Source organism: Marmota flaviventris, chromosome 4, assembly GCF_047511675.1.
Source record: "Marmota flaviventris isolate mMarFla1 chromosome 4, mMarFla1.hap1, whole genome shotgun sequence".
NCBI classification, from domain to species: Eukaryota; Metazoa; Chordata; class Mammalia; order Rodentia; family Sciuridae; genus Marmota; species Marmota flaviventris.
Window position 1 is genome coordinate 156,993,921 of NC_092501.1, and position 27,631 is coordinate 157,021,551.

Below are 27,631 nucleotides of genomic sequence, written 5' to 3' on the forward strand. Positions count from 1 at the left end.
ACTCCTCCAAGTGGGTGTGGTCTTCGGATTCCTCATTACATGAGATGACAGTAGAATCATCTGGAATTGGCAACAGAGGCAAGATGCCAGTGACCTCCTTTCCTAGGAAGTTGAAGGAGGCAGGTCAGGAAGGCTTCCTGGAGGAGGATATCCCTAAGTTGGGTTTGAGTGGGTATTAACAAGTCAGATGAAATGAAGATGGCTGAATGGAAGAGGGCTTCAGATGGAAAAGCTGGGTTTCATGTGAAGGGCACATTGGAGAAGGGTGCTCATGGAGAGAGTGATGCTAGTGTTGTTTGCTCACAGCACAGCAAGGTTTTGGGTTCCCCAACCCATGTTTTCTTGGGTTTCCTTGCTGTCACCATGGACATGTAGCTCTTCTCTGAAGCTCCCAACTTTCTTTATCCAGGTCATTTCTGACCACTCTCCTAGAATAAAAACTCCTCATTCATATTTTTTTTCTCACCCAGAAGAGCCTGCTCCCTCTCTGAGGTGATGTGCACTTAACAATGACCTTGGTGGCTAGAGCAAAGTACCACCAATGATGGGAATTTGGAGGCAAGAAGGACAGAGAGCCCCGATAGTGGGTGAAGAAAGTACTTGTGGGCACATGGGAACTGCTCAGGGCCTGGCACTCATGGACTTTATTCCTGGGGTGTCACAGCTTGGAACTTGCTGGTACTCAAATATTTTGCATACTAACTCTTTTCCTTCTCATTTACAGCAACATTATATATACATATATTTTTTAATGTTGACCTCTCCACACTTTTAAGTAAAATGTAATAACTCAATCATCTCTTTCTACAAATAAACCTTCTGCAATTTCAGCTCCACTTGTGGCAAATTGCATCTCCATAGTGTTTAAAGCAGATGTGTCTTTTAACGATTCACCTTTAAAAATTTTAAGCTCAAATTAAATATCCAGTTTGCAGATTCAAAAATAGCGTTGCTCTTGTCTGTATGAAATAGGAGTTACTTAAATGGTGGGCTAATTATTTATTTACTTGCTTCTTCATTCTTTCAACCAAAAGGCACTGAATCCCAGTTACTGTCTATGAGTTACTGTCCTGGATGCTGGAATTTCACAGATGAACTGTTTGTACCTTTAGGAAAGGAACAGATTTCTAAGTGGCTGAAGAGTGGAAGACAGGGAATACAGAAGAACAAGGCAGCCTGGGGATATGGACACAAGCAGCAGACCCTTGTGAGACATCAGGGAGATGTACAGGGGCTGGATAATCCTGGTCTAAAGCCCAGGAAAGAACTCTGGGCTGTTGTAGATTTGAGAGCCTGAGAAGTCAGCAGAAACTGCAACTGCATGTGAGCTGTGACTCTCATAGGGGAACCTGGGAATGTGCTTCTCCCCACCTCCAAGAATTTGCTAGAAGGACTCACAGAAGTCAGTGCTTCCTCATGGTTACAGTTGATTATAGCCAAGAATACAGATCAGAACGAGTAAGGAACGTGGTACATGGGGTAGGGACACAACTTCCCTTGTCTTCTCCTTGTGGAGTTCTGTAGACAACACCTGATTCTTCCAGCAACAGTGTGACAATCCCCATGAAGTATTGCCAACCAGAGAAGCTGACCCAAGCCTTGGTGTCCCAGAATGGTATAAGGGGTTATTTATATAGACAAGACTGACAACATACATTACTGACCCAAATTTCTAGGTCCAGCTGATAGAGTCTGAGGTCGCCTCCATAAATTATATTAGCATAATCTAATATGACTGAACACCCTGAACAAAGACACTCTTATCAGATAGAATATTCCAGAGGCCTCTAGGTTACCTCCCAGGAGCTGGGAAAGGGTTAGACGCCTCTTGGGAATGAGGCTAATACTTTACTCCACAGAATGTCAACATTTGAAAGTCAGGTGAGAAAAGAATCCACAATAGAGAGTAATATTCAGGGAAAACTGGGCCTAAACTAAGAGAGTATGTGACCCTGGAATCCGAGAGCAAAGAACTTCAACAAGGAGGGGAAAGAAATGCCAAATGGGTCAATAAGATGGGTGCTAAGGAATGTCCTTCAAATTTGGCCAGTGTTATTGTAGACCTTATATAGTTGAGTAGACCCTTTAGGATTAAGAAAAGGGCAGATTGTGGGGTTTGAGGAATATAGGATTAGTCCACTCAGTTACTTTGAAATATCATACACAGGGACATTATGAACAACAGAAATTTATTTCTCGCCATTCTGGAGGTGGAGAAGCCCAAGATAAAGGTGCGGCAGATTCAGTGTCTGGTGAGGGCTGTTTCTTGATTTATAGTGGAGCCTGCTCACTGTGTTTTCACATGGCGGAAGGCATCTCACGGGCCTCTTTAATAAGGGCACTGATCCCATTCAGGAGGGCTCCATCTCACGACCTCATCACCTCCCAAAGGTCACAACTAATACCATCATCACACGAGGGGGTTAAGTTTCAACATATGAATGGGGGTGGGGTGGGGGCGGACACAGACATTTAGATCACAGTGAAGAGGAAATGGAGATGATGACTTTATTATTTCTGAGAATTTTTAAATAGGGAAGAAAAGGCGTGTATCATATAAGTTATCTTCAGTAATGAACAATAGAAAATCTCAACGGAGAAGGGCTTAAGCTAAAGGATTTATTATGATGTTTCATGGGAAGGACAGAGGTTGGGTGCTCCTGGGCTGGGCCAGGCTCTTGCCGTGTCTTTGCGCAGACATCCTCAGGATGGCTCTGGTTTCCTTCATGCTGTGACATGACTCTCTCAGTTCCTATGATGTCTCATTCTTAGGAAGGAGAAAACTTTGCTAGAAATTGCCTAGTCGCAAGTCCACCCCTAAAACAATCACTGCCTGGGGAAGGAGGACCATGTCACTAGCTGGTACCATCAGGGCTCACCTCAGTACCGCCTTCTTTTACTGAACCACACAGTAGGGGATGGTTGGGTGGCTGGCAATTTATAGGTTCTGTGGGAAGAGTGGATGCTGGGTTAGAAGCCATCAATGTTTCACTGCATGACAGCTGGGAGGAGATAGATCAAAGAAGAGTTTTATTTTTAATACATGAAAAGTTTTAATTTGTTTGCTGAGATATAAGAGCCAGAAGAAAGGAGGGCAGGTGAGAAGGGAAGGAGAGGGAGAGGGAGAGATTGAAAAATAAAAAAGAAAAACAATTAATTATATATGAATTGCTGTCTCTGAAGAAGCAAGAGAAAAATTTACTCCAAAGTACAGTTTGGTGTATATATATTTTCCCCTGGAGCTCAAGAATATTTAATGATGTTACATATCATAAACTTCCCACTGATAGGTTGTCTAATATTTTTTAAACTTCTTATATTTTCTACCTGTACCCCAGTTTATCATATTTACTGCCTACTCTATTTTCACATTAGTTACCCATTTTCTTCTAAATTTCCCTTTTGTCCAGATTCATACAATCACCTCTATATTTTAGAATTCCCAAATTCTACTAGAGTTGGTGAGAACATTTGTAGGTCAATCAATATTTACCAAGTTTAGGTTTTGGGTGGTTTTTTTTTCATATAAATATTAAAAATGCTTTGGAGAGAAATGCTAGATGGTTTCCTTTATTTGCTTAATCTTAAAGCATCATATTTTGCATAGTATTTCCATAAATTTTCATGTTGAATGTGCATTTTCAACACAAGGTGTATAATAATAAATTAAGCAAACAAGCCGTGTAGCCTACGTAGTTATATTTGAATCTGAGACTGAAATCACAGTAGATCAGTGTGAGCTCTGAAGAGAGAAGACAAAAGCAAGCATCCCCAGGCCCTCCTCACTACATTATGATTTGCAATATATTACAGACAGACAGATTATTTGGTATTAACAAACAAAAACTTTTAAAAGCCCATTTCATATATTAATTTGTTTGTTCCCTGAACAACCTCATAAGGTACATCTATAGTAGTCGCTCTCTTTTTGTAGATGTGGACACGGAGGCACAGAGAGGTTAAGGAACAGCTGTTATGTGGTAGAGCTAGGAGTCAAGGCCAAGGGACCTGGAAGGGGGAGTGTATGGTGGTGGTCTTGTCTAACCAGTTCACTATCTTGCCCATGCATGGCCTGGGGTGTACATCAACCAAAATTTATAAAGATTTCTCCTCAAAACCTACATCTTTACCTCTTTGGGCTTTTCTTTCTCCTGGGTCTGCCTTTGTTCTCCTCCCAGGGTTTCTTCTCTTTTTCCAATCCCAGCCCTCTTATCTTAAATCTCTACTTAAAAGATTTGAACAATATACTAATGACCAACAATAACAATAATAGTTAATCTTCACTGAGCTTAGCATGTGTATGACATGTAATGCTTTCATGGATTATTTTGCATGAACCTATTAACTAATGGCAAACCTTAAGGTTTGGTTTACCATTATTATAATTTTAGAGATAAGGATGCTGGATCTTAGACAGGCTCAGTAGTTTGTTTGAGGTCATATGGAAATTGAGAGCCAGAGCTCTTGAACTCTCTCCCACAGGGAGATATGACACCAGATCCTCTTTTGAAATCATTATGCAACATTGCCTCTCATTTGATTATTGCTTCTTCTGATGTTTGCTTTTCTCCTCTAAAATATTAGGATCTTCCATCTTCTCCCTTTTCCTTGGATTGGGCTGAGTGAACATCGACACATTCTTGCTCTTCAGCTCAAGGTTTATGGTCTTGGTACAGACCAGCAGTCCCCTGCGTACCTCTTCAGGAGCAGACTGTACTTCCATTTCTATCATTTGTATTTTCTGATTACATGTATATTTATCTAATTCTCATATGGAATGTGGAGGGTGTTCTCATACCACTGTTCATTTCAGAATTTCGTCTTAACTTTTTTGCTTAAACCTCTTCCTTTGCTTGGGATGTCCCTGAACCTTGACCTCCTGGAGACTTCCCATTGACTTTTAGGTCCTAGCGCAAGGTGCTCTTTCAGATAGAATGAATGGTGCCTCCCTTGAGTCCTCAGTGGGTCCCATAAGGCTGTCCAGAGACTGTCTCACCTGGCAATGGCTGGTGCAGAGATTCGTTTATAAGTGCAGCGATATCTCTATGCTTTGAATGGCATCTGGTTCCCTTCCCAGGCCCACAGTACCTAACGCAGCAAAAGTTCAAAAGAAAGCATTCTCTTGAATTTAATTCAACTTCCAAATTCAACAGAAGTACAAAATATATGCAGAATCAGCATCTAAGGATATTTAGCTGGGAGAGAAAGTACCAAAGGGGATTTGATACAGAATATCCCAAGAGCTGTTTTAAGCACAATTCAAACTAATGGTCAAGAGTAGGAAGGAGATTTGTGTCAGGGTGAGAAGTGACTTCCTAATAAGATCTATGTAACAACGGAACAAGTTATCTTGAAAACAATCAGGAGTTCCCCTGCAGGCTGCACAGATCCATGACAGCACATTGAGGAAGAGCATTTGAGGACAGAACTTTCCTCTCTTCAGAGGGACATTGATTCAGACCATCTGATAAGGATGCCCAGAACCTGAAGATTCTGGGTGTTGTTGAAGTGTAATTTTCAAAACATTAAAAGCATGAGTCCTGTACATCTCTAGAATGAAGTGTCAAAGATTTTATGCAACTTTCTAATGAGGGAACAGTAAGAGGAATAGGAATTATTCCACCAGAAAAGATATCCTGGTGTGTTTGCTGAGTTTGAAACAAGACTGATTCATGTCCTATAGGGCAATAAAATTGTAACCTCTAGGTAACGTTTTTACTAGAAAAAATTATTTGTATCTCTACTGAAATTATTTGAACTCTATCAGTTAACATGTAGCTTCACAGAGACTGAGCACTTATCTAATAAATAGAAAAAAAAAAAACAGTCTTCTAAGGCATCTGGATACTTGGGTGAGCCTGTTAAACAATGTCCTAGTGTGTTTGTCTCCAGAGTTGTTGTATCACATCACCACAAATGGAGTGGCTAAAAATTCCAGAATTTATTCTCTTGAGAAGCTAGAAAAGTCGAGGTGTCAGCAGGGCCAGATGCTCCTGGAGACTCTGGAATAGGGTCCACTCCCCTCTCTCAGCTTGTAGTCACTAGCACCTCTGGGGCTCCTCGGCTTGTTGACCCAGCACTTTGCTCTCTGCTGTCACCCAGGATGTTCTTCCCTGTGTGTCTGTTCCTGTGTCTCTCTTTTTCTTATAAGACAGCAGTCATAGTGGATTTGGGGCCCACTGTACCCCAGTATGGCCTTATCTTGTCTAATTACATGTGTGGAAACTCTGCTGTCAAGTAAAATCAGTCTAAAGTTCTGCAAAGGACACAGATTTTTTCAATCCAGTATACCCAGTAGGACAGAAAAAGGGACCTGCCTCCTGCTCCTTTGGCTTATTTCCTTGTTTTAAGTGTTTTTCCTGCCAGCAGCTGTCAGTGCCTTCCTGGTCTCTTGTTTCACTGTGTTTCATGTACTTCGACACAGGTCTCCAGCTGGGGCTCACTCTGTGTCTAATGATGTGATGTAAGGGAAAGACATAAAACATGTTTCTAATAAAAATCGTAAGGTATGGATGAAATAAGGAAGCTGGACTGTAATGACACAGGAGGCTTAACGGCCATGCAGGTGCCTCGCTGCTCAGGCAGGTTCTGGGAGCCATCATTTTCATGAGCTGCTGCAGGGTGGAACTTGCCTGTGGAGGTAACGCCTCAGGAGATGGGTCTGGTGCACCTTAAATACAGAGGAGAGCATTTTAAGTTATATAGGTAGCTTCCCTTCCCCTGTCTTTTCTGTTTGAATGACAGTTTTTTAGTAGGATGTCCAATTAGGCAGGGCCTAGGATTTGATACCAGAGAAGTTGCCAGCAATTACCTAGGTTGGTGTCTTTAGAGTGCGGTTTTTTTTTTTTTTTTTTGGGGGGGGGGGTTGGATGAGGTAAGGAAGTCATTTCAACAGGTCTTTTAAAAAAATATACCTTCATTTTTCATTTATTTATTTTTATGTGGTGCTGAGGATCAAACCCAGTGCCTTGCACGTGCTAGGTGAGCGCTCTACCACTGAGCCACAACCCCAGCCCCTCAACAGGCCTTTTTAATATGAAAGTTAAATGAGTGGAGATTAATTACCCTAAGGAAGATTTTAATGACAATTTAACATGAAGTTTTTCAGCTAGATTTTGTTTACAAAATCTTGGTTGGAAGGAACGGCTTCTGAATTAGGAGGTGGGTAACTTTGAGAGGAAAGGGAGCGACTCCTGTCCTACCTTCTCTCTGCTGAGATACCCTGATTTCTGGCTCTTTCTGGTACATTAAGATGGCGAATGTGCACTGATGGTAAAGGTCACTGAGGCCTCAAATGGGAAGTCATCTATCCAGATGTTTGTCTATGTATTTATTTCTGTGTTTATGTATCTGAACATCTATGCATTGAGCTGTCTAATATCTATCATCTATTTCTAGATCTATGTATCTAAGTGTGTATCTATATGGGTGTATTTAAATGCATCTATTTCTGTATGTATTAATATATCCATGTATAGTTTTATGTGTCTTTGTCATCTATCTATAGATATAATATATATCTATGTGTCTGTCTATGTATGTATGCATGAGTGTATGTATCTAGGTATCACCTATGTATCTATTTATGGATCTGTTTCTCTGTCTAGGCAGAGGTGTCTGAGCTGGTGAACCAGGCTCAGCACAACATCACACATTTGTGACATTCCTAAATCCAGCTGTTCTTGCAGAATATCACACCAGGATACGTAAGTGGGCCTAGGTATGGCAGAACTAAAGGTAATATAGCCTTAAGGTACAGGTATAATGCATGGCTGTGTCTGAGACCCAGAGGCTATGACTGCCAACTGGGCATCCACGGGGCATGGTGGCCCCAGGGAGATGGTGCTGGGTTTGATCTAAACAAGTTGGGTTTTCCCATTTGCTTCTTTTGGGCTGAGCAATTGAACTTTGAATTCTAGGCATTGAGATGGAAGGAAAGGAACTTTCAAGAAGTACATAATGAATTTTCTGATAAATAGGTCAGATAGAGGTCAAGCAAGAAATTAGAAAAACAAAAGCTTGTATGACCTTGGTTGTCTCCCAAACTGATGAAACGGCTCAAGTGATTACAAGGCATTCAGTGACATTTATGCCTGATTTTTCTTTTGGTACAAGTCATCTGGAGATGAGTCTTTCTTTTACTTTTTTTGATATGAAAATTCTGGCTTTCTGTTTAGAACTGTATTCTTCTTCTTTCTTTTTCTTTTTAATTAAAGGAGATTGAAAACAGGGGTGCTCTGTCACAGAGCTACATCCCCAGTTGTTATGGTTTAAAAATGAGGTGTCCCCCAAAAGCTCATGTATAAGACAATGCAAGCAAATTTAGAAATGAAATGATTGAGTTATGAGAGTTTTAGCCCAATCAGTGCATTAATCCCCTGATAGGTGGTAACTGCAGGCAGGTGGGGTGTGGCTGGGGGAGCTGGGTCACTGGGGGCATTACCTTGGGGTTTATATTTTATTTGTAGTGAGGGGATTTCTCTCTCTCTCTCTCTCTCTCTCTCTCTCTCTCTCTCTCTCTCTCTCTCTCTCTCTCTCTCTCTCTCCTTCCTAGTGCTATGTCCTGAGCTGCTTTCCTCTGCCACACCCTTCTACCATGATGTGCTGCCTCACCCTCGGCCCAGAGCAATGGAGTTGGCCACGTATGGACTGAGACCTCTGAAACTATGAGCACCCCCCAAAAAACTCTTCTTTAAAATTGTTATTGTCAGATCTTTTGGTCACAGTGGCAAAACAAACAAAACAAAACAAAACAAAAACAACAACAAGAAAAAATAACCTGACTAAAACACCAGTCTCTTTAATTTTTTTGTTTTGAGACAGGATCTTGCTAAGTTGCTGAGGCTGGCCTAGAACTTGCAATCCTCCTGCCTCAGCCTCCCCAGTCACTGGGATTACAGGGGTGTGGCCTATGTACATAAGGCCTGTTATTCTTATTTTTTGAAAAACACTGACAAATATTGGTTAGAACGATCTCACTCCAAGGAAGTGATACAACAAATTCTGTTTTTCTTTTGGTGTTTTCCCAAATACACTGGCTATTATTCTTTATGACATTTGTTTTATAAAATGCAGAGATACCTGTCATCTTTCCCACATGGCTGATACACGGAAGTCCTAGCTTTAATTTTGAGTTGTTGCAGATGCTGCTATTGTTACTGTTTTGGTAGCTGCCTTCAGAATGAGCTTTTGTGTGGTCAGCTTTCCGTTACTGTTGCAAAATACATTGAAATAGCTGATAAAGGAGAAGGATTGTTTGGCTCGTAGTTGTGAAGGTTCCACTCCGTGACTGGATGAGCCCATTGCTTCTAGGCTCCTGGTTGTGTGGCAGCACATCATGGGGGGCGATGTGGCACAGGGCAGCCATTCACCTCCTGGCTGGAAGATGAAAGGGAGGGGGACACCCGTGTCCCACAATCTCCCTCAAGGTACAGCCCCATGACTGGAAGATCTCCCACTAGTCCCTTTCAAAGGTTCTACCACATCCCAGTGGTGCCATCCCCAAACCTTTAACACATGGGCCCTTGAGGATGTTCCAGATCCAAACTATAGAAGTTTTATATTTCAAAATGCTATTTGTTATGAGCATAAAGAAAGAAGGCGCTAGAAATCCTACCTCTCTGTGATGACCACATGAGTGCTCATAGACACATTTAAAGGTTTGTGTACAATTTTACACACACACACACACACACACACACACGATCTGCAATCAATATTATCCTTTAATGCTCTGTCATAAACACATTTTCATTTTTATAAACCTACATTTAGAAGTCACTTATGATGGCTGGAGATTATCACATTGTCCACAACATAATTAATGTAATTAGTTGCCTATCAAGGGCCAATTAGGTTGCTTTTGATTTTTCATCATTATGAACAATGCTGGACATCTTTGTGCCTCCATTTTGTAATTATCATCTCAAGCCAAGGTCTTCAAAGGGGAGCGCTGACTAAAAATATGTGAACATTTGTAAAACATTTCAGTAAAGGGTATACCCATTTCTATTTTCTTCAACAATCCATAGAAGCCCATTTCTTAATACTTTGCCAAAACAGATTTTGTCCCTATAACATACAGAGAGATACGAATAGCTTAATTTTGTTTTCAAAAAGATTAAAAAAAAAAACTAGAGAATTTTAAATTAACATGTATATCACCGTGCATGCTCTACATTCCCTAAGATTCCCTGGTTTTAAATATTTCTGTTTTTATTATTTATGATGGGTACTTCTGTAATAACCGAGGACCACACTATTTTTGTGTTTATTTATGTACTAATGTTAGAGAACGTATTAACGTTCTCTAACATTAGTACATAATGTGGACTTATCAGGACACCAGTCTACATAGTCCTCTTTTCTGCATCTTTTCCCTCTGTTTCTATTTTAGTCCACATTAAAAACCAGAGATAAAAGTCAATATTCGTTTGGATTAAAAAAAAAAAAATTCCCCCTACCCTGGGCTCTGCTAAACAATGTATAGTCCTGAACAAGACTGGAGATGATTTTATCTTGAAGCAAAGCAAACAATTTTAATAGGCACAGAAGACTTCCATTTCTAAAGCCCCACCAGTTGCCCCTGGTTGAGGATGGATGGCAATAAATCCTTTCATCCTCCTGTTGAGAAGAGGGAGGTTATTTCCCCTCCCCTTGAGTCTAGCCTGGCCAGGCTGCTGCTTACCTAATGGGATGCAATGGAAATTAATCAGAGCCAGTTTTCTTAGGACTGGACCCTTCCATGTCCTCTGTTAGGATGCTCGTCCTTGGGCTGCTGCCCCCTGAAACCCAGTCACAGGACTGAGATGCAATGTGATGTGGCACCACCTGAGCTCCCAGCCAGCTGGCATAGTCCCTGCCAGTCATGGGAACGAGTCATCTTGCATCTTCCAGATGAGGCGAGTGCCAGCTGTTTATAACTTCTGCGGCCTGTGATGCTGTGGGAAACTAAACCAAACCAAAAATCGAATCGACTTGTGGGTTTGGAGACTTCAGTTGAGCTCCTGGCCATCTTCAGAACCAGCAAAAGAAATTATGCGGCAAGTGTGACTGTGGTGGAATTTAGTAGAACACATCTCTGAAGAGATGCCCAGCCCCCTTCCCCTCCACCTACATCTCCCTCTTGCTGGCTCCTCACAGGGCCCCTCTCTCCCCTCCTCCTGTCCTGGCCCTGCACACTGCCACTTCTCTTCAGGAGCCAACTAGACAAATTCTGCTCTGGCCTCCTTAAAAACATCCTTCCCCACCCTGAAACCTTTATGCTTGCAGACGCAGATGGCTAGTGGGCCTGAACTTACCAAGGAATCCTAAACAAAGTCCACCCTCTCTCAGGAGAACTGAAGGGGGGGAGCTTCTCTATCCATGAACCTCGCAGGGGCTGCTCTCACCATTCACAGCAGAAACCTCTTCCTTCCTCTCCCCTTCTCCTTCTCTAGGTTCCTTCCTTCCTGCCTCCTTCCCCGCCTTCTTTTATATACCATGAGGGTATAGACCAAATAATGGTTTCGACTCCAAACAAAACAAAACAAATGACCTCACTGCAGAACTGTGCACCCCGAGACCACAATCAAGTGTAGGTAACTCAGGAAATAAATCAATCGGTTCATGCACACATCAGTTAACTCTGTATTTTCTGCAAGATATTGATCTAGCCAAGAAGCAAGACATAAAAACTGTATGACATTGATTGACGCTTCGCTTCCTCTCCTCCTTTGTTCTCAACATATTACTGACGTAGCAGTGACTGTCGTTCTAGTTTATGACGTCAGACATGTTTCCTGAGTGCCTCCCAGGTGTCTGGAATAGAGAAGTATGTTGCCTCGAGGGTCTTCCTTCAGCTCTTCAAGCTCTCCTTGCGTTACTTTTCTAGGACCACCACACCCCAGGACCATAGGCTAAGTCTTAAAACTACAAGTGACACTCTCTCTCCGACCCAGAGGCCCCAAGTCTGAGCTCAAGATGTTGTCAGGGCCTTGCTCCTTTGGAAGCCTCTGGGGGAGGATCCTTCCCTTCCTGCTCTAGCTTCTGGCAGACGCTGGCATTCCTTGGCTTGTGGCCCCCTCACTCGAATCTCTACCTCTGTCTTCACAGCATCTTCCCTCCATGTCTCTGTCCAAATTTTCCTCTTCTTATGAGGACACTGACTTATTGGCTTACAGCCCACTCTAGTGACTTCATCTTACTTGGTTACATCTACAAAGACTCTATCTTCAAAGGTCTCATTCCCAGGCACTGGGGAGTAAGGATTTTAATGTGCTGTTGGGGAAGACACATTTGAACATTTGACATCTTCTCTTTAAATGCCTCTTCCTATTCTACTTCCCATCTCTCATCCCATTCTTCCTATACCTTCCCTCCTTCATTCACTTCCACCCCAGATCAGCCTTCCTTGAAGCCCTATTTCTCTCCCAGTAGTGACTCTGGCTCTCTTGGAAGTGTAGGAGGAGGGAAAAAGCTTAGGCAGAAGTCTCCAGAGTGACACAGTCTCAGCAACCACTTTTCTCTCCCACTCTCAGTGTCCTATCGTCTTGGAAATGCCACCCACAATAAACCCCGGAGGGAAAGAGATGAGAAGATAAGGAAGATACAGCTAGAGCAAGTCTCTAGACAAGTGCAGCAGGCAATTAATCTAATGAAGCTAATATCTTTCCACTACTTTTCATAATACCTGCCAGAATGTTGTCAGACTTGGCAAACGTGAAGCAGTAGATTTCTAAATGAGTAGAAAAGGATTACAACTCAATTTTTTTGCAATAAAACTGTAAATAAATCTATCAGCTCTACCCCTCAGTGGGGTCTGTTGCTGGACAGTCCATCACATGGAATACTTGAGGAATTTTGATGAGGTTTGTCAGAAGAGCTGCTATGTGTAACTACAGATGAATCTGGTTGAACAAGCTGAGCCAGCCTCCGAGATCCAGGAGTCGAGAGTCGAGGCCTCTGGTGTCCACCCTCTGCCCTCATTCCCATGAGGGAGGGCTTATCCTCCCATCTTAACTGACACAACTGTGTCATCTCAGTCGTTGATGATCTTCAGTTCCCTCCAAGCCCGCTCTTTGTCCCTCAGTGAACATTAGTGGGTGTCTCAGCCCTGGTTTCTGGCACCCTACATGGAAAACCAAAGACCTCACAGTGGGGCCACCTCTGCAGACGGGGAGCCGACTCGGAGGCAGGTAGGAAGAATTGCTCCTGCTTGTTGTTGGTTTGCTGGGACCATGAGAGCAAGTGCCACAGGCTGGGTGTCACCCACAGAAGTGCACTTCCTCACAGTGCTGATGGCCCCGAGTCTGAGACGAAGAGGTCTGTTGGCCAGTCTGGTTTCCTCGGTCTCCGTGGCTTGCAGCTGACAGTCTTCTTACTGTGTCCTCATGTGGTCTTTTTTTCTGTGTCTGTGGCATCTCATTTTGTGTCCATTTTCTTATGAGGATGGGGGCCACCCTAAAAGACTCATTTTAAGCTAATCACCTCTTTACAAGCCCTGTCTCCAAATACAGTCACTTTCCAAGGTACTGGGTATTGGAACTTCAACATGTGAATTTCGGGGGGAAACACTTCAGTTCATAACAGCCTCGTTTGCCAGGTCCGGCTGGTTTGGGAAGGAGTTTATTAATTCTAATGTGACTCCATTTCTTTCTTTCTTCACCCCGCCATTCAGAGTCTTGTTGGGGTGTTTCTACCTTGTACCTCTGAAAACCACAAGAAAAATAAAGTCTCTCTAGGACACATTTCTCCAAAGATGGCCCAGAGACCAACAGCTTCCTATCTCCTAGTGATATGAAAATTTAGGTTATTAACACAGATTCTAGGGCCACCTGAAACAGTATAAGTAGGAATCTCTTAGTGTTGGAGCCCAGGAATCTGCATCTTGACAAGAATTACCTCTGCAGTTGATTCTAAGGAACACTAACCTGTGAAGTTGTGCCACTCTCCACTGGAGATAACTGACTTTACAAAACTAACATTTAATGGGTGGACATTTTTTCTTTAATAAAAGTTGCAGAGAGAGGACAATGTGCTATGAGGGAACTGTGCATAACCCACACTGCCTTGTTGATGTGATTGGTAGGGATGGACCATCACTGAATCATTAACAAATAGCGCTGATTAGAAATTATGGTAGTCTAACTGCGGGAAATCCTATGAGGATGTGTGGAACATGATAATTTAATGCACTATGTAGTTCTTCAGAAGAAAAATCAAAGAGCATAATTTCTCTAGACATCCTTTCTAAAGCCAGTAAGATATGTCTACGTACACATGCACACCAGGACACACACACACACACACACACACACACACACAAAAAAACCACAGGCATCCCTCAGTATCAGAGGGTGCATCATCCTCAAAGAAAAGCAGGACAATGAAACGCCATGTCCTTGAAGACTCCCTTCCTGCTCCCAGACACCTAGCCAAGGTGTCTTCTAAGGTGTCGAGCTAAGGAACAATGAGAACAAGGCTGGGATGGAAAGTCCAGAGACATACATCTTGAAGGGCTGGCTTTCTCTCATGCACCCTGGAGACGGGGGCAAGCCGCTGTCATCTGTAGAAAGCTACTTTCTTGCATGTACGCCCGGACAGTTGCTCCTGGGGAACTGTCCCAGCAAACTAAGCAAGCTAACGCTGATGAGTGCTGCAACCAAGCATCTAACACCCCTCTCTCAGTGGTGACTAGAGTGGAACTGAGGGTACCATGGAAAGGATACCTGTCACTCAACCGGCTGTCACCAGACAGCATACCTGAGGGGGGCAGGAGATGCTGAGTGGCAAAGCAGTGAGGGACCTGCCAGCCTGTTGCAGTAGACCATCTCAACAAACCCTTCTGCCTCCTATGCTGTCTCCAGGTATTTTCTTCCATCTCTCAGAAACTGTCCCACTGCCCTGGGACAACTGGGCTGTGGATGTGATGGGGGGGATTGGTTCCATGCCCCACCCCCCATGAATGCCCAAATCTGCCACTGTTCAAGTCCCTGGCATAATGTGGCCTAAGATTTGCATGAACCTATACACATCTGCTTGTCTACTTTAAATCTCTTCTAGATCACTTATCATATCTAATACCATGGAAATGCTGTGTAGATAGATGGCTGTTGTACCGAATAGTTTAGGGACTTGTGACAAGGAAAAAACTGTGTTCGTGTTCAGCATAGATGCAGTTTTTGGTGAATGTTTTCAGTTTGTTTGATTCAATATGTGGAGGTAGAGCTGCGGGAGGGGAGCATATTGAACATCTGCAGGTCTTTCGGTGTCTCCCAACCTGTTCTCTAATATGAAAGCCACATGGCTGGTGTCCCCACTTCATATAAAATAGGGTGGTGAGCATCCTCAAATTGACTTCTGGGAAGGTCCCTGGAGTTGATGACCCTGTGCCCATCCCTAGCTGTGTATTCTGGATATCTCCTCTTGGACGGAGGTGTATCCAGTCCCAGCACAGGGACTCCCCTATCCCAAGCCACTCACCAGTGTCCTCCCTCAACTTCAGCTTCCTGTGTGTTTCCTCTTTCTCTATCTCCCCTTTAAATCACCCTCCATACTTCTTTCCTCCACTCTCTTTTCCTCTAATTACCATGGCAAGACTGAAAATCTATGTCACTCCATCCTCATCCCAGACTGGGCTTTGGGCCTTCTTTGAATTAACACAAAACAAAACAAAACAAAAAACCCGCTGTGTGTTTACTGAACACCCAGCAAGAGGCAGACACATTTGGGTGCCTGAGTTTCTCTTTAAGGAGTTTTGCTAAGGGAAACATTGACCTTCAGAACAAAGAACAGGTTGAGCCAGGTATGGTGGTGCCCCTGTAATCCCAGTGGTTTGGGAGGCTGAGGATCACAAGTTCTAGGCCAGCCTTAGCAATTTATCAAGACCACTCTGTTTCAAAATTAAAAAATAAAATGGCCTGGTGATGTGGTTCAGTGGTTAAGCACCCCTGGGTTAAATTCCTAGTATCAAAACAACCCCCCTCCAAAAAAACAAAAAAAACACATTAAAATGTTCAACTGGAGACCTTCTTAAATTTGGGTGAAATCAAATTGTTAGGCAGAACCCTCTTCTCCATTTGTCAGAAGTATTTTTGCTTTTAGTATTTTTTTTGTGGCAAAACACACATTGCATAAAATTTACCACTTTAACCATTTTTTTCCATTGGACACTTCTGTGGCATTAAGTATATTCATAGTGTTGTGCAGCCATCACCAGCATCTGTTTCCAGGAACATTCCACCATCCTACACTGAAACCATATGCCCATGGGACACTTACTTCCTCCTCCCCTCCCCTCAGCTCCTGGAACAGCCTTTCTATTTTGCCTCTCAATGGATTCTGATACTTTAGATAAGTGGAATGGTACATTTGCTCTTATTTCACTTAGCATGATGTTTCCAAGGTTTGACTATATTATAACATGTGCTGCAACTTCATTCCTTTTTAAGGCTGAATAACACTGTACTGTATGTATATGTCATATTTTTCTTGTTCATTTATCATTTGATGCACAATTGGGTGGTTTCTTTCTACCTTTTGGCTTTGTGATTAATGCTGCTCCAACATGAATGAGTAATTAATCATCTTTGTTTTAAACTAGAGTTGCTGGATCACAGGGTGATTGTGTCTGACTCCTGTTACACGTCTTTTTATCAGGCGTGGCTGGGTGGACATTGGCACTGGTCTGGGAGTCAGGAGCCTGGGCTCTGCTCTGACTCAGGCACTTAGAACTCAGGCCAATCACCTAACCCTCCTCACATTCTTTCCTCTTCTGTTCTATAAAACAGAACATGGGCACCAAGATTCCTTCCAGTCCTAAGATGTAGGAAATGGGATGTAGAATCCTGATTTCTCAAAAGCCTCATCAAATCTAATTTCAAGACTGCTTGAATTACTGAATGCACGGTCTTAATTTTTACATCTGTCTCCAAAGCGATTCTCTGGCAACCCGCCATCTTTGGTGTAGAAAAGCATAGCTACTAACTCCTTGGCACTGCAGCAATCATTCTGAGAGCTTCATCCATCCATCCACCCACCCATTTTAAAAGTCTAGATGTTGGAGGTGCAGAAGAGCATTACACAAATTCTATTCTCAAGAGTCTTGTGATCCAGTGGCAGAAGCAGGGGTGAATCTGTGCCCCTCCGAATTTGGGCCTAGAAAGCATTTTGGCCCAGAACTCACATGACAGATAGCCCTGAACGTCAGATTTCTGATGTCAAAGTTAAACATAGAGTGACAGAAATCATGGACAGGATAGAAAGAAAACGATGCCACAAAAACTTAACCTTTTGTCTCATTACTACACCACACTTTGAAAGCATTATTTAATATTTTAAATAAGGGCTGTAATTATCTTGTGATTAGCCATATTATTTAATTATGAGTGTGCTAAGTGCACTAGTTTTCTACACGTAAATATTTGGCGTGCTGGGTGTGGTGGTGCATGCTTGTAATCCCATTGGTGCAGGAGGCTGAGGCAGGAGGATTGTGAGTTCAAAGCCAGCCTCAGCAAAACCGAGTCGCTAAGCAACTCGGTGAGACCTTGTCTCTAAATAGAACACAAAATAGGAATGGGATGTGGCTTCAGGGGTTGAGTGCCCCTGAGTTCAATCCCTGGTACCAAAAAAAAAAAAAAAAAAAAAAAAGGCATACCCTGCAATGTCAGTTGTCCTGGGTTTCAGATAAAATTGTTCTTGCCTGAATAGTGGCATTGTAAGGGTAAAAGAAATTGAAGTTAAAGTGTAAAAGACCAGGCATTGTAAAGTTTCTAAGCTGCAAGGCCTGAGTTAAAATGTAAAGGACCAGGTATTGTTAAGTTCCTATGCTACACGTAAAACCTGAAATTCCTGTAGCTGTTAAGACAATACTTGGAACCGCCCAGTAAATATTTCCCCTGACCGACTGGTTGTTTGATAACCTAGGACCCTGTGTGACTTTGCACGTAGACATCGCAGGGCCTAAACCAATCAGTTTGAATGTACCTCCCCCCTTAGAACTGACCTATCACTCCCGCCCGACCTGTTCCCGCCAATGAATGAACTAATCATGTTTAGGAGTTGTTGTTTGATTTTCCCGCGGTGTATGATGATTTGTTAAAGGAGACTGTGATGTATGTAAAGTCCCCGCCCTCCCCAAAAAGTGTACTTAAGCAGTGCTCAGCCCCTGCTAGGGGCTCTGGGCTGCTCTCCCTTCTTGAGTGAGCACGGAGCCCCAGCGCGCTGGATTGGATCCTCAATAAACCCTTTTTGCTGTTGCATGAGCCGCGGTCTCTTGGTGGTCTCTTCCTCCGACGTTCGCCTTACCCTTACAGCATCAAGAAAACAATATCTTTTTTGGGGTGGTGGTTCTGGGAAGTTAACCCCGGGGGACTCAACAACTGTCCACTCAGCTGGCCTGGCCTTGCTTCTCTGCGCCTGTGTGCGTGGGCAGTGACAGGAGGCTGGCTGAAACTCCTGAGTGGGGCTGCGACAGATGCTCAGGATTTGAGCAAGTGGAGACAAGGGGCACAGAGGGACACCAGAGAGGGACACAGGTGAGGCAGACACGGCCATGAATGCATCACAGCCCCAGGGGGCTTGATGGGGGAGAAGTGGGGCTCTTCTCCCCCACCCCACCTCCCAGCCCTCTGCACAGCTCTGAGCTCTGCTCCTTTGGCTAGCGGAGGACCTAGGACGGTGGGGTCCACTTGCCTCTTCACAGGGAGACGGAGCTCTTCCTCTCACTCCAGCTCTCCCTCAGCCGGGGCCAGGGACTGGCTGGCTTGGGTGTCTGGTGGCCTGCTTCCTTGGAGTCAGGACAAACCTCAGGGCTCCCTGTCCCCTCAGCCTGTTGCTTCCCTCTGTCACCTCCAGGGCCTTTGTCTGAATCACACATTTCCTTGCCCTTTCCCCTCCCTCATCCAGCATCTCCAGTAAGTCCCCTGCACTTGAAATGGCATCTCAGGGCCTCTGGGCACCCTGCCTGAGACTCTAGGAGTAGATATGGGGACCAGAAATAGCTCCTGTTAACAGCCGTGATGACAGGGAAGCCAGTCAGACCACGGTGGCTTTGAACGCCGAGCGGGCCGGATGGTGGTGCCCTATGCTGTGGGGAATGGTTGCCTGCCAGTGTTGGGACTGGGTGTCAGCCGCGCACCAGGGGATTATGGCAGAAATCAGAGTCAGGGAGAAGGAGGTGTAAGCTGGCTACACGGCAGCTATCTTCATAATCCCGAGCACTGATGGCTGAAAATAGGTTTGTAGGATGTGGCAGCAGGGGACGGGGCACATGTGAGAGGGATCGCGGGTGTCTTGGCACATGTGGAGACTGAAGCTGAGGGCCCGAGAGGAGGCACAGGCTGACATCGGGGCCTAAAATATGGGGAAGTGGGGGGCCATGTGCAGACACAGGGCACCCAGAGAGAAAGGCTGGTCCAGGAGGAAGGGGGTGAATCGGGTCTGCAATTGCAATCTGCCACACCGAGCGCACACATTTCCCCCTGAATTAATATTTCTTTCCCTCACATCCTTCTCAATTTATCTTTCAGGAGCAGACTGTCCTTTCCAAGTCACCGTCTTGCATAAGTCTTAGATCATTATGGCTTAATTGGTGTTTGATCATTTTCAGGCTCAGCCCTTCAACATCAAGGGGGAATTTACAGGAGGAAAAAAAGAGATCTCATCACAATGACACCGAGCCCCACAGAGCCATGAGATAAGTCCCTTTCTGCAGGTCCTTGAGTGGCGTGCAGATAACACCTCCAGCCCACAGCCAAAGCCGAGCGGATGGAGCTGTTAAATGGTAGCATTTGACAGTGGGGCTGAGCTCACTGTACACTTGGAAAATTAACTCTGTCCCTCATGATCCTCAGATAAACTAGTCATTCTGTGGAAGCAGAATGGGAGAGTTTTCAGGCCTAGAAACTCTGAATGTCAGAGACACAATGTAACGCATGTATCAGATCGTTTTTTCTTACAGACACAATGCTCAGCTTTATTTGCCAGTGTTATCTGGGATTGCATTTTTGTTTTAAGATAATGAGTCTTTGTACTCAGAACAGAGAAACACTCAAAGGCACTCACTTTTAATTTAAACACAAGTTAAATGTACCATCTCCAAGTGGAGATTGCCTTTGTTGTTGCCTCCCCCCCCCCCCCCCACACTGCTGACAGTGCATCTGGGGTTTATTGCTTTCTGAATTTACATGTATCTGGGTAGATGATGTTGCTGTACCATATCAAGAGTTCTGAGTAAGGAAAAATCTTGCACTTATTAAACAAGGACCAAACCACAAAAGGTAGGATGCCTTAATTAGTTTGATCATCCATGAACCTAGACTCCCCAATAATTTCGAGCATCGGTATGTTCTCAGCATTGTGCTGACCACTAACTGCTGGGGATACGCTGATGAGTCTGGAAGGTGTGGTCCCTACCATACAGGGACTTGCAGGCTACTCGGGGCTACAGATGTAAGAAACAGATCGTTTTGGTACAGTGTGCTGTGGGGCATGGATCTCAGCAGGCTGCGGGGCGGGGATCACATCTGGAGTGTGAAAGATTTCCAGTTCTTCTCAGCTCTCCTGTGTGTTTCAGTTGGATGGAGCACGCTTCACATCTGGCACTTTAAAAAAGAGAAGATTCTTCAAAAAGTTAAATAAGAATTACTATATAACCCTGCAATTGCCAAGAGAAGTTAAGTCTACACAAAAACTTGTGCACCCAGGTTCATAGCAAAGTCATTCATACCAATCAAAATGTGCAAACATCCCCAATGTCCATCAGCTGATGAATAGAAAAGCAACATGGGATGTATCCATGTGGAATGTTATTCAGCCATGCAATGAAACAAAGTACTGGCTCATGCTACCTTTTTTTCCACAATAACTTTAATTATTTTATTTATTTATGTTTTATGTGGTGCTGAAGATTGATCCCAGTACCTCACAAGTGCAAGGCAAGTGCTCTACTGCTGAGCTATAACCCAGCCCCTGGTTCATGCTACTTTGAAAGCATTATATGAAATGGAAGAAGGTGGTCACAAGAGGCTAAACATTGTATGATTCTATTTATATCAAATATCCAGAATAGTCAAATACATAGAGAATATAGTTAAGTGGTTGCTAGGGGCTGGGGATAATAGGAATGGGAGCTGATTGCTCAATGAGATGATCCACGTGTGTTGGAAAGACATTGTCCACTGGAAATATGGACTCAAAGACCTGTTCCTATTCTCAAGGATCCTGTAGTCATGAATGTAAACAGCAAGTGAATACATAAGTGGCCAGGACATATAGAAAAATAGAACTCTGACCACATCTGCAGCCACCAGCCCTCTGTGTATAATAGCCAGCCCAGGAAGACAGCCTGCTGGTGCATAAGTCAGACCTCTGGAAGTCGGACCACAATGTGTAGCAACTGGCCCAGAAACCAAGCAGTAAGCTCTCTAAAAATTGGCCCCAAATGACTGGGACTTAGTTTAAAACTGACAGCTTCTCTAATTTTTGTCCCTGCTTCCAACTTAGGATCAATCAGAGAAGGCCCTATAAGCTCCCTAACCTAGCCAGCTGCCCCAGTGACCCCAGGCCAGCAGCCTCCAAATGGTGCGTGCCTGGGGCTGACCCCTTTTCCTCAATGTAAAACTCTCCCACTCCCCTGGCCTTTGAGTCTCTACCAAATCCAAGCGCCAGCGCTGATGGCCTGCCCTGTGCTGTTGCAAGTTCTGGGTGGTGGCCTTTGCCTTTCTCATCTGGTTGGGCTTTGTTTTCACCTAGAGAAGGCAGCATCAAAGGAGTACTAAAATACTTACAAATTCCACCCCATATGTAAATAAAAGATGGAGTAATTCTTGTTAATTCATTACCAAGCAGTTGGTAAAGAAAGCCTTGCAGAGAAACAACCATGATGCATTTCTAAGTGATTCCTCTCTTATGTTCTTAGGCACCAAGGCTAAAATAATGTGTGGACAGCATTTGGACAGCCAAAGGAAACTGGCTGTCCTCCCCACCCCCACCGCCCTGGGGTATGCCATAGGAAGGCTGCCACGGCTAAGGTTTGCCTCCTGCCTAGCTCATGGTGCAGCGGGAAAGAGGGTCAGGACACTGAGACCTTGAAGCAACACTTTATTCTGGCGCCATGGCCCAGAGGGATAATTCCCAAAGTCTGAGACTTGAGCACAGCAGGGTTTTTATTTTCATACATAAACAAGTTTGGGGGTACATCAAGGCAAGGGAGTTGGTGCGATTCTGTTGAAGGGAGCATTCTACATTCCTTATCTGGGTACAAACTTGTCAACAGCCTTGGGGCTCTAACTAAGCCTAAGGAGGGGATTGTTCTGTCCTGGCTGTTTTGTTTCCTGCCTCTGCTACTGCCCTTGTCTGTTAGCCAGTGTTAGCCACTGCAGACCTCTATGGTTAAAGTCAGTACACAGAGCTGCTGTGTGTTACTGTGCAAAACTACAGCCTGTCAGCTCTTAAACTGCCAAAGTTTTCATTTTGCTCTACCGCGATGGCATGGGTTTATTTAGATTTCAGGAATTCTCTGTTGGATGTGAGCATAAAAGTGCTTGGAGTAAAAAGGGCTGTGTCTTTTCATTGCTATGGGCTAATGAGTATTCTGAGATATTGTGCTTCTCAGCCTGATTTTCTCCCTTCAGCTTCTCATTCATGCAGATAGACTCTGAGATATATTGTCTCAGGAAAGGTTTGAGGTTGTCTGATTTATTTCTAGAACTAAGTCCTAGGTAAGGCTGTAGATCCCTGAAGGCTCTGCTTGGAGATCTGATGCCTGAGGAAAGTCAGGAGAGAGAAGTGCCACGGAGCTTCCCACTCTCCACCTGAGCTCTCCCCACCATGGAAGAAAGTTCAGGTGAGAAGAGCAGGGAATCTGAGGTCTTGGAGGAGGGAGTTTTGGGTTATAGCTTCCTGGAAGTACCCCATGGAGAAGTGGCAGTGTCTACCCAGCTCATAGACAGATGGAGCCCGTGTAATTGGCAGGAATTAAGCCCTGTGGGACCATCAAGAAGAGGAAATCTCTGCAAAAAGCAAACTGATGCTTGTCCAGAGGGCTGGTCCCAAGCCTGTGGCAGGGTACGCATCATTGCACTCTGCTGCAGTCTGGCTGGGCACAAATCACCGAGCCGCCACAAAGCACTTGTATCTTCAAACAGGAAACTTTATTGCCTGAACTCCAACAGCACTCCATGCACACTCCCTGGGAACTCTCCCGAACGCCACCCACACGGCCCCCAGGAACACCACACACCAACCGGAACTCCCTCCACTGGGCTGCGCTGCGCATTCACTCTCGGAACCCTGGGAGAACTCAAGGAGAACTCCAAAGTAGCTGGCGCCCAAGGCAGCAAGAGCCGCCTGATTACTGGTGTAAAGGTCTAATATACAATTGAATCAATCCAGCATCATCTTAATGGCTCGCCTCTCAACCATTACTTGTTAGAGTCTGTAAACAAGTCAAAATAACACCTGGCATTTTGCCAGGGGAATGTTGGAGTTTGTAAACAAGTCTGGATGGTGCCTGGCAAAATGCCAGAGGGAGTGGTTTGAGAAGTAACAAAAGCGAGCCATTAAGTGTGGAGATTCCCGATTGGTTGACTGATGTATCTAGTTTATGCTAATTAGATAAGCTGTGTGGAATGTATAAATACTGCTCCTGTCCTACAATAAACGGCTTCCACTCCTGCTGTATCAACGTACACAAGTTATTCGTCACCCCCCCCCCCCCAGTTATTTTGCTGCAGCCGTACTGCGGCAATTACTTCTGGCAAAATGCCGGGGGCCATTCCGACTCGGCTGTGGCTCTCAACAGCACTCTTGCCATAGCTTCAGGGAGCTGGCTGGAAACTCTGAAAGCAATTAAGGCTAAGTTTCCTATCAACCTGGCATTATCAGCAATGGGATCAGAGAACAAACTGATTTATACAAAGAAATGCATCATTTCTTGCACCTGAGTTTGTGGGCAGTGATTCATGAATGAACTTGATACTTAAACCCAGGTAACAAAAACAGGATGGTCAGAGAACTGGTTATCTCCCACTGAGGATGCAGGGTTTCAGGGTGGGCTGAATGTATGGCAACACATGTGATTTGGGGGGCTGGAAGGCCAGTAGGGGAGATAGGTCAGTTATCTAATCACCCACCAGAGGGTGTCAGGGAGCGTGTCATTTTCTAGTTACATATAGATTTATTTGCCCTTCTTCTCTTTATATATAGATCTAGCAGCTGTTCTTTGTGTCAGGATTCTGTCTGTGAATTGGGTGAGAAGTTAGAGAAATGCATTGAGTAGGAGATGAAATGAAGAGGAGGTTGGGAGGTATTAAATCTATATTATATAAATTCTTGGTGCTGTTTAGCTTTCTTGGCCTTAGAGAAAAGAGAGCTAGAGCATATCTCTTTCGCAGAGTGAAATGTTTCAAAACAAGTGAGATTTGGGAGGACACATTGTCGATATCTACACGTTTCAAATGTGCCTTGATTAGAAGAATTTACTGGATCTCCAGCAGAAGAACGAACGGGTCCAGATGCCGACTAGCGACTTTGCAGCCTCTTAGTATTCCTGCTCCAGCTCTGGCAGAGTGTCATTGGTGGCATTCATGGGGGGAGAACAGATGTGGAGGGATGATTCTGGCAATTCTTCTGTCAGATCCTGAAGAAAGGTCAAGTGGAGGTCAGTAGACCTGGAGGGGAGATATGGGGGTGGCAGTCAGTTCCTGGGTCCCTGTACGATTGCTGCATGGCATCAGCCTGTGGGCAAACTCTGGGGGGGAGGAGCTGATGGGTGATGATTGGAAAATCAGCATCTCAAATGAGTGCCCAGGTGGTAAGGAGATGTGAAATCCTGGCAGAACAGTGGATTTCAGTAAGGAATTCAGGGTGGAGGCAGATTCCATGCCTTAGTCCATCACAGGAGGGCATGGCTGTGTGCAGAGGGCTCTCCCAGGCACCGCATTATGGATCTGTTCTGCAATAAGGAAACTGAGGGAGGACAGTAGACAGAACAGCCCCCTGAAGATGTCCACACCGTTATTCTTGGAGCCTGTGAATATGTTTCATGACATAGCAAAAGAGATTTTTATGGATCTGATTATAGTATTAGTTAATAATCAGTCAACATGAAGATAGGAGATCATCCTGGATCATAGCAGGGGCTGGGGAGACTAGGGAGCATACTGATGTGGTCACCTGAGTCCTTAAAGCAGAGGACTTTCTCAGGGAGATGCAGTGTGAGAAGGACCCAGCGGGTCACTGAAGATGGAGGAGTACTGTGATGATGAATATGGGGTGGCCTCAGGTAGCTTAGGTTCCAAGAGAGCTCAGTCCTACAGCCGGGTGGATGGGACTCTGCCAACAACCTCAGTTAGCTGAGACGAAGTCTCCCTAGAACCTCCAGATAAGAGCCAGGTCAGGCTGACCCTGATTTTGCTTCTGTGAGATCCAGAGCAAAGAAACAGGCTAACCTGCCCAGAATTTTTGCTTATGGACTGGGAGCTATAACTTTGTGTTATTTGAATCCACTGAGTTTGTAGCAATTTGTAATCACACCGGCAGGAGATGAATACAGGGCTCAAGGTGACATGTGAGGGATCTAGAATCTGAAGTCGTTTTGAATTCCAATGTGTGATGCCAGAGCAGGGGGTGAGGGTGACAGATACTGGGCTGTGAGTAGGGACATCAGTAGATCCACTGCCAAAGCAGAAACACCAGAAGAAAGCAGGGGAGTACAGTGACTCAGGGCTGGTGGTGGGATTCTTGCAGGCTCAGGATCGCCTCTAGCTCATAGCTTTGACCCTGGGTGGCAGGATCATACTGGCCACACTTTGTGGATATGGCATTTGTCCTTGGTGGCAAAGCTGTCATTCTACTTTTGTTCACTCCTGATTCCCACATTTGCCTGACCCGAGTCTAATTCTCTCGAAGTTCATTAACACTGGCCCAACCCCCAGGAAGCCAGTTTGCAAAATAAAACATCCCATTAAGAAGGGAAGGGTTCCTTCACCCACTGATCTAGCACTTTAGAAAATAAGAGCTGTCCCTTTTGTATCCCATGTGAAAGCAGTTTTGGGGAATCATGTGAAAAATCAATTTTTCCAGGAACAGAAGTATTAAGGTCGATATTGTTTTTATCTGAAAGAAAACTGTGATTTAGAAAAAAAAAGGGAGAGAGAAAGACAAGCCAATAGTCACCCTCCACTTTTTGTGAGGTCACTTTGAAATCCTTGAGATTCAAAGGTTCCGTGAGTTTTTGTAGTGGCCGCTTGTCGGGCAACTGATTAAGTTGGCGAAGGAGGACTGGAGGATCAAGGTGCTGAGTGCCTTCACCTCACACTCTAAATACAGCCCATTGTTTCCTGGGGGGCCTGTTCACAGTGCAACCAGGGACCCCAGTTTCCGCTTTCAAAGGTTGAAGACATGGCTGTGTTCCCCAAGCAAAGTTTGCAACCTATCTCCAACCACACCTGCACACAATGGAGGGTGTCACCCCCAAAGTGCTAATTTGTTAATTAGCTCAGAGAGTTGCTGTGGGGTTCCCACTGGGGCTGTCCTCAGCAGGTCTTCCAAGAACTCTTGGTGATCCAGAAGGAACATCCCTTCCTTAGCATGTGTGGGCATCTTTAGGGTGTTAGATATTATGTTCAAGGTTTTCTTGGTGAGTTCAATTCATGTTGTCTGTGGATGACCTAGGAGGTGGGGAAGGACAGCTGCATGTAGTACTGGAAACATCTATGAACCAGGGTCACTTTTCTGATATGATTCTATGGTGTATCAAGATTTTACTTGCCTAAAATTACCACCTCTTTTGAAATTTCTACCCTTTAGGTTTTATTTTAGCTAATTGTATATTTGTTTATACATATAGATATGCATATGTAAGGGTCCGGCGAAGCGTCGGAGGAAGAGACCACCAAGAGACTGACTCATGCAATTGCAGAAGGGGATTTATTTATAGGGGATCCATTCAGCGCGCTGGGGCTCCGTGCTCACTCAAGAAGGGAGAGCAGCCCAGAGCCCAGAGCAGGGGCTGAGCACTGCTTAAGTACACTTCTTGGGGAGGGCGGGGACTTTACATACATCACAGTCTCCTTTAACAAATCATCATACACCGCGGGAAAATCAAACAACAATTCCTAAACATGATTAGTTCATTCATTGGCAGGAACAGGTCGGGTGGGGGTGATTGGTTACTCCTAAGCGGGGTACACATTCAAACTGATTGGTTTAGGCCCTGCGATGCCTACGTGCAAGATCACACAGGGCCCTAGGCTATTAATCAACTAAATGGCCAGTAGGGCATTGTCTTAACTGCCTCAGGAATTTCAGGTTCTGGGTGTAACTCAGGCTTTGCAGTTTAGAAGCAGCTTAGAAACTTTACCCTTTCACATACATGTATGGTTGTATTTATAACATCCACTTCCAAAGGACTTGAGGAGGCTACCTACATTCAAACAATAGCCAAAAGCCTTGTAATAGAAGAACAAAAGAAAAAAAAATTTAAATCAGAAAATTTAGGCTAAGGACAAACATGAAAATTCAGAATGAAATATACTCTGAGTTTTCTGGGGGCAAAGGAGAAAATTAAAATAAAACAGAACAAGAAGTAGTATAGGCCACAGAGTTCTTATGGGGAATAAGAAGAGAATGCCCATTTCTTGCAGAAGGA